The sequence below is a fragment of the Episyrphus balteatus genome, chromosome 2 (assembly GCF_945859705.1).
Source record: "Episyrphus balteatus chromosome 2, idEpiBalt1.1, whole genome shotgun sequence".
NCBI classification, from domain to species: Eukaryota; Metazoa; Arthropoda; class Insecta; order Diptera; family Syrphidae; genus Episyrphus; species Episyrphus balteatus.
Window position 1 is genome coordinate 23,899,757 of NC_079135.1, and position 11,579 is coordinate 23,911,335.

The 11,579-nt window shown below is 31.0% G+C and overlaps 1 protein-coding gene across 1 annotated transcript in view; it reads right to left on the bottom strand.

Annotated features, from left to right (window-relative positions):
• Positions 1 to 9,043, bottom strand: part of LOC129910824 (prominin-like protein) — a 168,808-nt gene extending 159,765 nt beyond the window's left edge. The window contains exons 1-2 of the mRNA XM_055988398.1: positions 8,762 to 9,043; positions 7,727 to 8,025 (exon numbers count right to left, since the gene is read on the bottom strand). The gene's annotated coding sequence lies outside the window, so the exon portion shown is untranslated. The remainder of the gene's footprint in view (positions 1 to 7,726; positions 8,026 to 8,761) is intronic.
• Between the last annotated feature and the right edge of the window lie 2,536 nt (positions 9,044 to 11,579).

Below are 11,579 nucleotides of genomic sequence, written 5' to 3' on the forward strand. Positions count from 1 at the left end.
TTTCAACAGTATTTAGATTTACAAAGATTGGATTTAAAAAATTGGATTTAAGTACCTAATCGCTAACCCATAATATGGATTTGGATTTATTTTTTGGACTTAAATTTCTTTACATCCAGATGTATTTTTAAACAAGTGAATAATATGACCGTAAGAGTTAATTCCAGGAGTGTGAATTCTAGATATCTTACAATAGCCCTGTTCCATTCAGAGGTGGTAGTTTACTACTAGTAGATGTTTTGATTAATCTAATACTATCATCTACTCATGCTCTTCTTCCCGAGTAGATACGATTTGTATTGAATTCTTTGAAAGTGCGTTCCATTGAAAATCGCTAGTAAACTACTAGTACAGTAGTCCCTCGATAATGTGAACTAATTAAAACAAGGCGTTTTCGGATTTTAGAGGCATTCACATCACTGGAACTTTTTTTAAATTATAATTAAACTGATTAAAACAATCTTTAAAACAAATGAAAATAACGCTAAATATTTTTTGAAGCTCATTTATTGAATTCAGAAAAACTTAATATTTCTTAAGAAATGTCTAGACAAATAACAGTTATCCTCTATGCAGTTCTTGAAAAAGAAAAACATTAGTCCAGTGCATTTATAATTTGACCCAGCATTTTATATCACTCATAATTTTTTTTTGCTCATTCCATAGAACATTGGCTGAATATCATTATCCGGATTTTTCGCACTCGCGAAATTCACCTTTCGGCCGCCATCATGGATTTTAGTTTTTATTGAATATCTCAATTTCTATTTATGCTACATAAAAGTAAGATATACAAAAAACGTAGGCAATTAAATTTCGCGTCTTTTATGTTAAGAACACTTTTTCGATATTCTGAATATTAAAGAAGTTACAAACCAAAAAAGTAAAAAAAACGAAAAAAAAAATGACAATTTGAAAGTTTTGAGCACTTTTTATCAAAATTATGAAAAAACCTTCCGAGAAAAGATTATTCACTTAAAAATTTTCTACAACTTTTTTTTTGTATCGCTATAATTCGTTTTTGTTACCTAGATAGGTACTTTTCCAGTTTAATGTATAATAGTTTTCATGCGAGGCAGAATTATAATATTTTTTTAGTGCTTTTAAATCTAGCTCGAATAAATCAGTTTTTTACAAACCTTTATAGGGTAACGTACCCAGTGACCGACACCCTTAAGGGATAATTTGTGTTTGAAATTTCATAACTTTGCCTACACTGCTTCAATTTTAATTATTTAAATAGTTAATTAAACTATAAGAAATGGTTTTTAAGTATAATGAAAGCATAAATAATTTAGTAATTCTTTAAAAATATCAAAATTAAAAATGTAATACCTTACCGGTTTTTTAGTTACCGACACCATTTTTTCAGTAGTGGACACCCGATTTTTTTAGTAATGGACACCCATAGCTAAGCTGCATTTACACTCTGGATTTTATCGCCGGTGTGTTAGATGTCCGTTTTTGAATTAGAACCGAACAACAAGACGGTTTTACTACTGACATTCTCTCGTTGTACGGTGTTAGATCAAGAAGGAACATCGTACACCGGAGATAAAACTGAGAGTGTAAATGCATGTAAGCATTCAACTGCATTGAATGCACTTTGCAGATCTTCGTCTTTGTTTTGCTTCTGTTTTGGCCTTTTTAAATAACAGCCTGAAATGTCAACGCCGACGAACACTCAAGTACTTGAAAATAACGGTTTAAACCTAGCTTACAGTTCAACGCATAACAAAACTTAATTTTAAATACCTGGGGTCGAATCACGGTAAGAGAGAAAGGTAGGTACAGATAGCGTTCATACGTTAACAACCTAGTGCCGTGATTCATTTATTTATTTAATTCGTTAAATACTAACGTTACATCTTAATACTAAATTTATAAACTAAAAAAAGAAAAAAAAAATATTAAATACAATATTATAAATAGGTATGTACATTAAAATTGTGCATTAAAAAAACTTTGTTTGAAACTCTTACTCTTAAAATTAACATTAAATGAAGAAATTATAAAATAGTATCTGTTGAAGACTGAAATCAGTTGATTTAAGGGACTATTTACACCATAATTTGTTCTGCTAAATATTGGACTTAAAATAATTTGTCTGCGTAAATTAGCTTGACTGTAGCTGAAATTAAGACGATCCAGAGCTGATGGAGATGTTATTGACCCATTTATTAATTTTAAAATAAAACATAACTGTAAATATTGTCTATGGCACGATAATAACGGAAGATTGATTAACCTCAATCTATTTGCGTACGGGGGAAGTGTATATCCTGGAGACCATGGGAGAAAACGTAGACAAAAACGCATGAACCTTCTTTGGATGCTCTCAAGGCGGTCTATGTGAACTGTGTAGTATGGTGCCCATATTACACAGCCGTATTCTAGAACTGGTCTCACAAAAGACACATAAAGTAGTTTTACGACGTAAGGATCCTGGAACTCACGAGCAAATCGTTTAATAAATCCTAAAATTCTATTTGCTTTTTTTACGATATAATTGTAGTGATCAATGAAAGCCAGTTTTTGGTCAAGAATAATTCCGAGGTCGGAAAAGAGGGATAATTTATCCAGTGGGAATGTGTCCAACGTATAGTCATATGTCACAAAGTTCTTTTTGCGTGTAAAACACATTGTTTTACATTTGTCTAAATTTAATAAAAGACTGTTTTTATTACACCATTCTCTGAATGAATACAGATCACTTTGAAGATCTAAACAATCTCTTGTTGATGTTATTTTCTTAAAAATTTTTACATCGTCAGCGTAGATAAGTACAGATGAGTTTTTCAAAATTGAAGGCAAGTCATTAATATATAATATAAATAACAATGGACCGAGGTGGCTACCTTGGGGAACACCAGAATTAATAAAAAATTGATCAGAAAGTTCATTTCTGAAATTCACACTATAAGTTCTATTTCCTAAATAAGATGAAATCCATAATAAAAACGATTCGTTAAAACCCATAGCTCTTAGTTTAAGTATAAGTGTTTTGTGACAAAGCTTATCGAACGCTTTGCTAAAGTCGGTGAACACACAATCAACTTGTTTATGATCCTCAAACGCATCGAGGCAAAACGTAGTAAAATGGAACAAATTAGTTACTGTTGATTTATTTTGAATGAATCCATGCTGATTGTCACAGATAATGGATCTACAGTTAAAAGACAAGACTTCACATATAATGGACTCGAATATTTTTGGGATGACAGAAAGTTTTGCAATAGGACGATAATTGGTAATTTCATTCTTAGACCCTTTTTTGTGAACTGGTGTTATAAATGCACTTTTCCACAATATAGGAAATGTTGAGAAATTAATAGATATATTGAAAAGAACACAAAGAGGATAGGATAATTCTGACACACACTTCTTCAAAACACAAGATGGAACACCATCAGGGCCCGGACTGAAACAGTTCTCAAGATCATTAATTTTTTGAGTTATTGAATTTTCTTGAATGCCAAAATTGATCGAACTAAGGTGCGAAAAACTTAGGTTTGGAGAAAATGAATACGAGGGTTCTTGAGAACCAGTTAGTAAAAATGCTTCTTTAAAAAAATTTGCAAACATATTTGAAATCTCTCGCGAATCATGGCTTGAATTCTTATTAAAGCTCATAGAGTTAGGGTATCCGTCAACATTCCGTTTACTGCTCACAAAAGACCAAAAGTTTTTAGGGTCATGTTTTAACTCGTTTTGAATTTTAAATATATAATTTGTATACAATTCTTTGGAATAGTCAATAAACATAGTTTTTAGTTCAGAATATATCATAAAATCACCATAAGCTCGGGATGCACTATATTTTGCCCAAGATTTATTTCTTTTATTTTTTAAATTCTTAAGTTCAGTATTAAACCATGGTGCAGTTTTAAGACTTTCAAATGATTTACGAATCGGAATGGTTTGATAAAAGCAATCAAATAGAATGCTATAAAATTTAAAGCACATCTCGTTAATGTTACAATTTAAAAAAGTTTGATTCCAGTCAAGAAGGAAACAAAAATATAAAATTTAACGGGAGCAAATTACTCTGAGAGAAATCGAAGAAAAATGTAAAAAATAGTATATATTCACTGAGAGGGATTTTGTTATATTTTATTGTCACAAGTTTTATTTATTTTATTAATTTTATCACACTAATATAGAGTGTACCACAAATTAAATTTAAACAGAATGTAGCAAAATAGTTTAATATTTAATAAATGAATTTTAAATTAAATGGGCGCAATAGAACTGGAAAAAATGGCAATTTACGGGAGCGAATTTGAACAGACGTCTGATTAAGTTAAAGCTTACTCGTTAAAAAAAAGATTCGACCCCTGTTCTCTGTTCTACTTTAGGTGGGCTATTTTGGTTCTGTAAAAAGTTTGATGAAAATAGTTATCATCGATTCTGATTCAGTGGAAACATGGAAATTAAAGTCAAAATTCGATCACATGAAAACAATTTTCTCATCGAAATATTTTCTTTGAAATAGTAGAGTAACTAAAGCAAATTATTAGGGAACCCGGCCGAACAGCTCTGATTTTGACGATTTTTTTTTTTCAAACGTAGGTAATTAAAAATACTTTAAAGTCTATATTTTAAAAATTGCCGGTGTTGCCGTATTGTTTTTTTAAATTCAAATTAAATTTTTTTTTAACAAAACCATTTTTTTTGCTTAAATTTCATAAAACAAATGATAGCAAAAGATTCTCTAGGTAATTTAAGGAAAATATATAAAAGGCAGTAAGGGACAATCTCCCATCGTTTAAGCGATAAATGTAATTTTCTAACATTCTGACCTCAAACACAAAAAAAATATTTTGAAAACAACGGCAACACCTACAATATTTTAAAATACATTTTTAAAAAGCCAGAAGTTCATTCTTATCTCTTAAATTTAAGTCCACTAAATTTAATCAAGACTTTTTGAAAAAATGGTCCTCAAACTCAGAATTAAAAAAAAAAATGTTATTAGAAAAATTTAAAATGACGTTTTTCCAAACTTTTTCTAATAAAATATGAATTTATTTAAAAAAAATGTTTGGTCATAAATATTATCAGTTGAATTTCGAAGTAAAAAAGGTAAAATATATCACACTTTTGAAAAAAAAAAAATGAAAAATTACTTCAATTTCAATGGTTTTTTTTATTAAAACTGAATTTTTGCATTGAAATAATTAATTTTCTCAAAGACTGTGGTAAATAGGAACTTTAAATTTTTGCTATTTAACTTTCAACAGTAAGGGTTATTAAATGAATAAAAAATAATTTTAGGTTTAGATGTTGAACTTTAAAAAAAAAAAATAAGTTACATTTTTTTCAAAACTTTTATTAAAAAAAGTTCTTCGAAAATGAAATACTTTTAGATTTTTTTCATAAACCGTAATACATATTGACATTTCCTTTTATAATTTGAAATCATAATAAATGCGGCCAAAAAAATTTGAAAATAAATACATTTTATATTACGACCAAGTTTAAAAAACGACATGTTAAAATTTTTTCAATAATTTTTTTTTTCAAAAATCTGAGTTCAATTACCATTCTTTCAAAAGCCGTTCATTCAATTAACTTAGTTTTAATTTTACATATATTACCAAGCTTCTAGCTTTTAAAAAATGTATATTTGAATATTGTAGGTGTTGCCGTTGTGTTCAAATATTTTTTTTTGTGTTTGAAGTCAATTAATAAGAAAATTGCATCTATCGCTTGAACTATGGAAGTTTGTCCCTCACTCCCATATATTTTTTTCCTTGAATTTCCTAGACAATCTTTAAGCATCAATTAATTTATGAAATTTAAGAAAAATATTTGAAAAAAATTTGTTTTTGTTCACAAAAATCTTCAATTAAATTTAAAAAATCAAAACGGCAACACCAGCAATTTTTAATCTATAGACTTTAAAGTATTTTTAATTACCGACGTTTGAAAAAAAAGATCATCAAAATCTAAGCTGTTCGGCCGGGTTCCCTAATATTGCCAATTTTTGAGCTTTAGTTACTCCACTAAAAAGAACAATACGCAATTACCTGCCATGATAACAAAAAAAAAGAAAGGAGCTCGAGCCCACATAAAAAGATTAGCAGTCGAGCAATACAAACAACCATTGAACTACACAAATTTTGATGGAAAAAGGAAATACATCCTTTTTTTTTTTTTTTGAACAAGAAAATTAAAAGTTGCCATAGAATACGTCAAAAATTATATTTTTACAATCATACGTTAACGTTTTGATCAGTAGAAAAATGTAGGGACAGGTAGCTTAAAAGCAAAAATGGAATGATAAAATGAAAAGTCGAATGAAAACTCCGATGGTGAAAATTTTATCATTTCACTTTTTCACAGACCCACACAAAACGTTACATGCCTTAAAATTAAAAAGAAAGATTTAGGAACACAAAGAAAATTTGACCCCAAACTTGAAGGTGGAAGTTTTCATTGTAAATTAAAAGCTAGTATGTGTGAACTTAAGGAAAATAAAAATAGGCAAACAAGGGCTAAGTTTTTAGCGTGTGCATGAAAATGATTGTCAAACAATACACACACCTTTCATAAACCAAATGAACCGTTTTCAGATTCCTTTCACACTTTTTCAAAGTAATTTTACGCAATCGAAAGGAAACCCACTTAATAAACTTATTTAAAAGCGCTACGCGATGCTTTGAATCTTTATTTTTTTTTTAACACGGTGATGGTGAACTGTAAACTAGGCCTTAAGAGCAAACAAAAAGTGGTTTGAAAATAATGGCAGAAAAAGAACGGTGTCCATAACTAATATCATCAAACCTTTGTAATTGCGCCAGTTATGGACACCAGTGTCGGTCACTGAATTTCGTTGAACATTATATTCTAGCTATGAACACCCCACGTAAAATAAAATTATGTTATTATTTTTGTAATAACTTAAATTGAAATAGATCTACAAAGCAATTCTCTAACAAAATATTCAATTTTAATTTTTGTACAATATACAGATATATTGTTTAAACAATGATTTGTACTTACGTCTTTCTTAAGAATTTCTCAAGTTTCATGCACTTCACAGAGGTTCGAAACTTTATTTACCCTTTTATTACAACAAAACCAATCACTACCAACTATGAAGTAAAGTGTTTTCTGATGGAATATACATGCCTGAACGCGTTAAAAATAGTTTTCGTACGCTACACCCCAACAAAACCTTAAGAAAACGGAAAAACTGTGCCAGGTGTCGGTAACTGGGTAGTTTACCCTAGTTATTATAATGGTAGAGTCTATTCAAAACTAAGAACCTGCAGATTTGAATCAAACTCATTTCATTCTAGTTTGCGAAGTAGATGTAGGTCAGTTATCATATTTAAGTGTGATAATGAATCAAAATCACTTACAAAAAAACTTATCCCCGTCCACTAACAAAGCAATCTCTACTTAATTCTATGATTCACCTGCTTGACTCTAGTTCAAAACTTGTTTCCATAAAAAAAAAAAAAAAAACTTCCTAACCGCAAAACTTGCGGAAGCCCGTAAAATGTAAATTTCCAATTAAACAATATTTCTTCGGACTCACCTACTTACTCTCTGACGAACCAAAAAAAAAAAAAAAAAAAATCTTAAAAGTAGGTCAAAAACTTTTACTTGTTTTTTTTTTTTTCAAAAAACAAGTCAAAGTAAAGATTTAAGTTTGCTAACAAAACAATTCAGCTGGTACAGCTCTAGTGTACGAGTAGCTGGTTCCATTACTAACCTGATTTGTTTTTGGTGAAATTTCAGGCTAGTATTTCTTGAATCAAATCCGTTCAAAATGATTCCAAAGTAATGATGATTAAATCCAATAAATAAAATTGTTGTTTTGCTGAGATGAGTTGTTTAGCAAGACACTACACAATTTTTTTTTTCTAATTTCAATTTGTCGATTTTTCTTCAAATTTCTTAGTGACACTTCTTGGCACCAGGATATTATAATTCCTGGATTTTAAACATTTGGAAAAATCAAGACTTTTACATGAAAACACTTCAACTTTACTTGATTGTTGCAACTTGCACCTGAAAAACCATACAAAAAAAAAGGGAAAATTAAGATAAATTGATTCCAGTTCATATTAAAGGACATGGATAATAAAACCGACGACGACGATTCTACAACAAATCCGAGAAGCATCCACAAGCCAATGGCAATCACCAACCAAATAACAACAACAACAACACCAACAAAGATACATTCGTGGTTTCTCATCAACGTTGTATACAGAAATTTTCATCAGAGAAGGAAAAAATGAATGTCCTCTTGCTTCTTTAGAAGATTTCTGATTGATTCGATTGATCAAAAAATGAAACTTAAGTAAATTAAGAAGAAAAAGAGAATCTTTCAAGAGATTCCAAACAAATTCAGGGATTTTCTTAATTTTCATCTAAAAAAAACTAGGAGAACCAGAACCACCCACTGCCCCCGGGATGCTGGGTGGATTTTGCAGAGCAGAGAAAAATCAATGATTCGAGGGGAGTTTGGTGCATTTTAAAGGGAGACGACGACTTTTTGTCTTTTTCGAGTGAAGAAAAAAAATCGAGGATTTTCAAGAAAATTTGGAATTTATTCCTTTCAACAAAAAAAAAAAATAGAGAACAAATTGCATTTAGAAAACAAATGAATAAAAAGAGTAAAACAAAGGAGCGAACCAGACGACGACGATGAGGAAAATATTGATGTGGCTTTTGTTGGTGTGAATTTTTTATTTTTTTTCCAAAAACAAGGGGATGCTTCTATCGTTCCGAGCGTAGGTACCTTTTTCGTTTTTTTTTTCTTTCACCTCGAATAAAATAAAAACCTTCTTCGTTCGTTTTCGATTGGAATTCTTTATTTTATTGGAAATTAATCCGACGATATTTTTATAATTGGGGGCTTCCAACAAACGACACACATAAAAATCCCAGAAAAATAAAAAATATTATATCGAAGGGGCCGACCACACGACAGCGACACACGACACGGCCAAGCTAAGCTACTCCACTTCAACAACTTCTTCCACAAATCTGCTTTTCTCTGCTCAAAAAATCTCGTTGGCTTCGTGTGGGTTTGGTCATTTTTTTTTTTTTTTTTTTTCTGTTGACGGTTAAATGTGTTTCATATTTTAGTTTGTTCACATGCGTTGCATGTGTTTTGTTGGTGTTTCATTTTTCAGATGGTTCAGGTATTTTGACAGCTGCGCTGTTTCGTGATGCACAACGAGACTCGAAGTGGGCTAGTTCACAATAGTTATAGTTAGTAAAATAATTAAATATTCTTGGGTAGCGAGCACATTACATCGATTTTGGTTTGGAGGAAATTAGAAACTAAAAAATACAAAAATTAAGGCTTTGGCCACACCGAAGGGTACATATTGCATCGATTTTGTTTTGAAGAAAATTGTAAACTACAAAATTTAATGGTGGTGGTTTTAATAATTTTTACAGCGTATACTTGTATGAACAAAATTCCACACCTGAATATTGATGTTCCAGTTTGGAATTTTTTTCATACAATATTACACGTACAGCTACCCTTATTGCTACCGCATACCTTCTGGTGTGGTCAAATCTTTAAGGGGCGTTCATGAAATGTGTTTGGTAAACTTTTCCATATTGCTTTTCCAGATCGCATTCATATCCGTTTTTTGTATTTTTCATGTTTTTACAAAAAGTTCCACTTGAAAAGAATAATAAAAATTAAAAACAGTGAATAGAAGCAGCTCATGAAAAATAATATAAACGTCAAACTCGTAGCGCGACGTAATTAAAAAAGTTCAACTTTTGAGCAAATCTCTTAGCGATGAGCGACTTCCAAGAATGACTTCCAAGTCATTCTAGTCGCTGAGCGACACAAAATATTTTGTTGAGTTGTCAAGTTGCACACCCCAAGTAACAATTTAAATTTCATAAGGGTCAATGCAAGCTATTTTTTGGCTTTCATAACAAGAAGGACAGGTCTTATATAAATCAGTTTGGCGCATTTTACCGAAATTGCATAGGACTTTCCTTCACAAATAATCCACAAGCTAATAGCTTGTGACAAACAGCTTTAAATGGCCTTACGGAGGTCTTCCTGCAGAGGGTTTATCTAATGGACAAACTGGATTACTTGCGTAAGATGTTATAATAAGGCCTTATAGAAGTTGTTGAAGAAGATGTTGAATTTATGCATAAAAAAAAGAATTTATTGATGTTTTTTTTCTAATGCGTTACAAACATTGCATGTCTGCAGGATAAAAACTTGGCATACTTGCAGGTGAAAAACATTGCATACTTACAAGAACCTCTTGGAACAGGTCTTATAGAGGCCTTCTGTCACTTGAAAATACAAGGCTTCTTTAGAACTGTTCAAACAGGTCTTATAAAAGTCTTCTTTAACTGATATTTACAAGGCTTCTTCTTAACACTTCTAGATAGCCTTATACTACGTTTCCACCTACCCTAAATCCGAGATTTAGCTAAGTAGATTTAGCATAAATCTCGAGTTTTATTCTAAATCTCGGATTGAAACTAGGTGAAAATTTTAGATTTAAGGTAGCTGAACCCAAATCTGAGATTTAGCGAAGTAGATTTAAAATAAATCTCGAGATTTATTCTAAATCTACTTAGCTAAATCTTGGATTTAGCGTAGGTGGAAACATAGTATTAAGGAGACCTCCTTTCTTTTCAAAATGGATGACTTGCGTCAGTAAGCCTTAAACTAAACGTATACAAACTATAGCTTGTCAAATCGAACAAAATGGAACTTATGCAAGTAAAATTGTTACTTGGGACCTTTAGGGGTACGTTTTTCATAAAGTCTAAAGGCTTAACTACATACACCACTTTTTGAAAAAGTACAAAAGTGAAAATATTTTTTTTCTGGCTAGTGCAATTGTTTTGTGAAAAAGAGTATACAAATTGTTTATTAAAGCCTGGTACGCTGCTCGCGCTAAATTTTAGCTCCCATACAAATTATCGAAAATTTTTAGCCGAGATAAAATGGATCCCATACAAGTTATCGATAACTTGTATGGGAATTTTATCTCAGCTTAAATTTAGCGCTAGCAGCGTACCAGGCTTAAACCAAAAAATAAGCTTTCTACAATATTTGTTTTAATTTTTCAGGCCGAAAAAGTATACAAAAATGGGTTTGAAAATTTTCACTTTTGTACTTTTTCACTTTTTGAGCCAATGTAGTTAAGGCTTAATACGCAAAGCTGAGGGAAACAAAATTTTTTAAAGGCTTGGCCACACCGAAGGGTACATGCGGTAGACCGGTACGGGTACGGATCTTAGAGGATATAATAATGGAGTGCTTGTTCCTATACCTAATACATTGTAACGCCATATATATGGATAGGGGTCGCTGCCTTCGTTTTTCAGTGCGAGTCCGGTTCCGTAGCTGTAAATGAACACGCTTGTTGATGACAGCCATCTAATGAAAATAAAATGGAGGCATGCACTCATCGAAAAACTTAAAGAAACTAGAGCCCTCTATAAAAGCTTCACGGAACTAACAGCACAAGCACTCCATATATTATATCCTCTAAGGTACGGGTGGAATTTTTTCATACAATTACCCGTACTATTTCAAAATCAAAATAAAGACAACA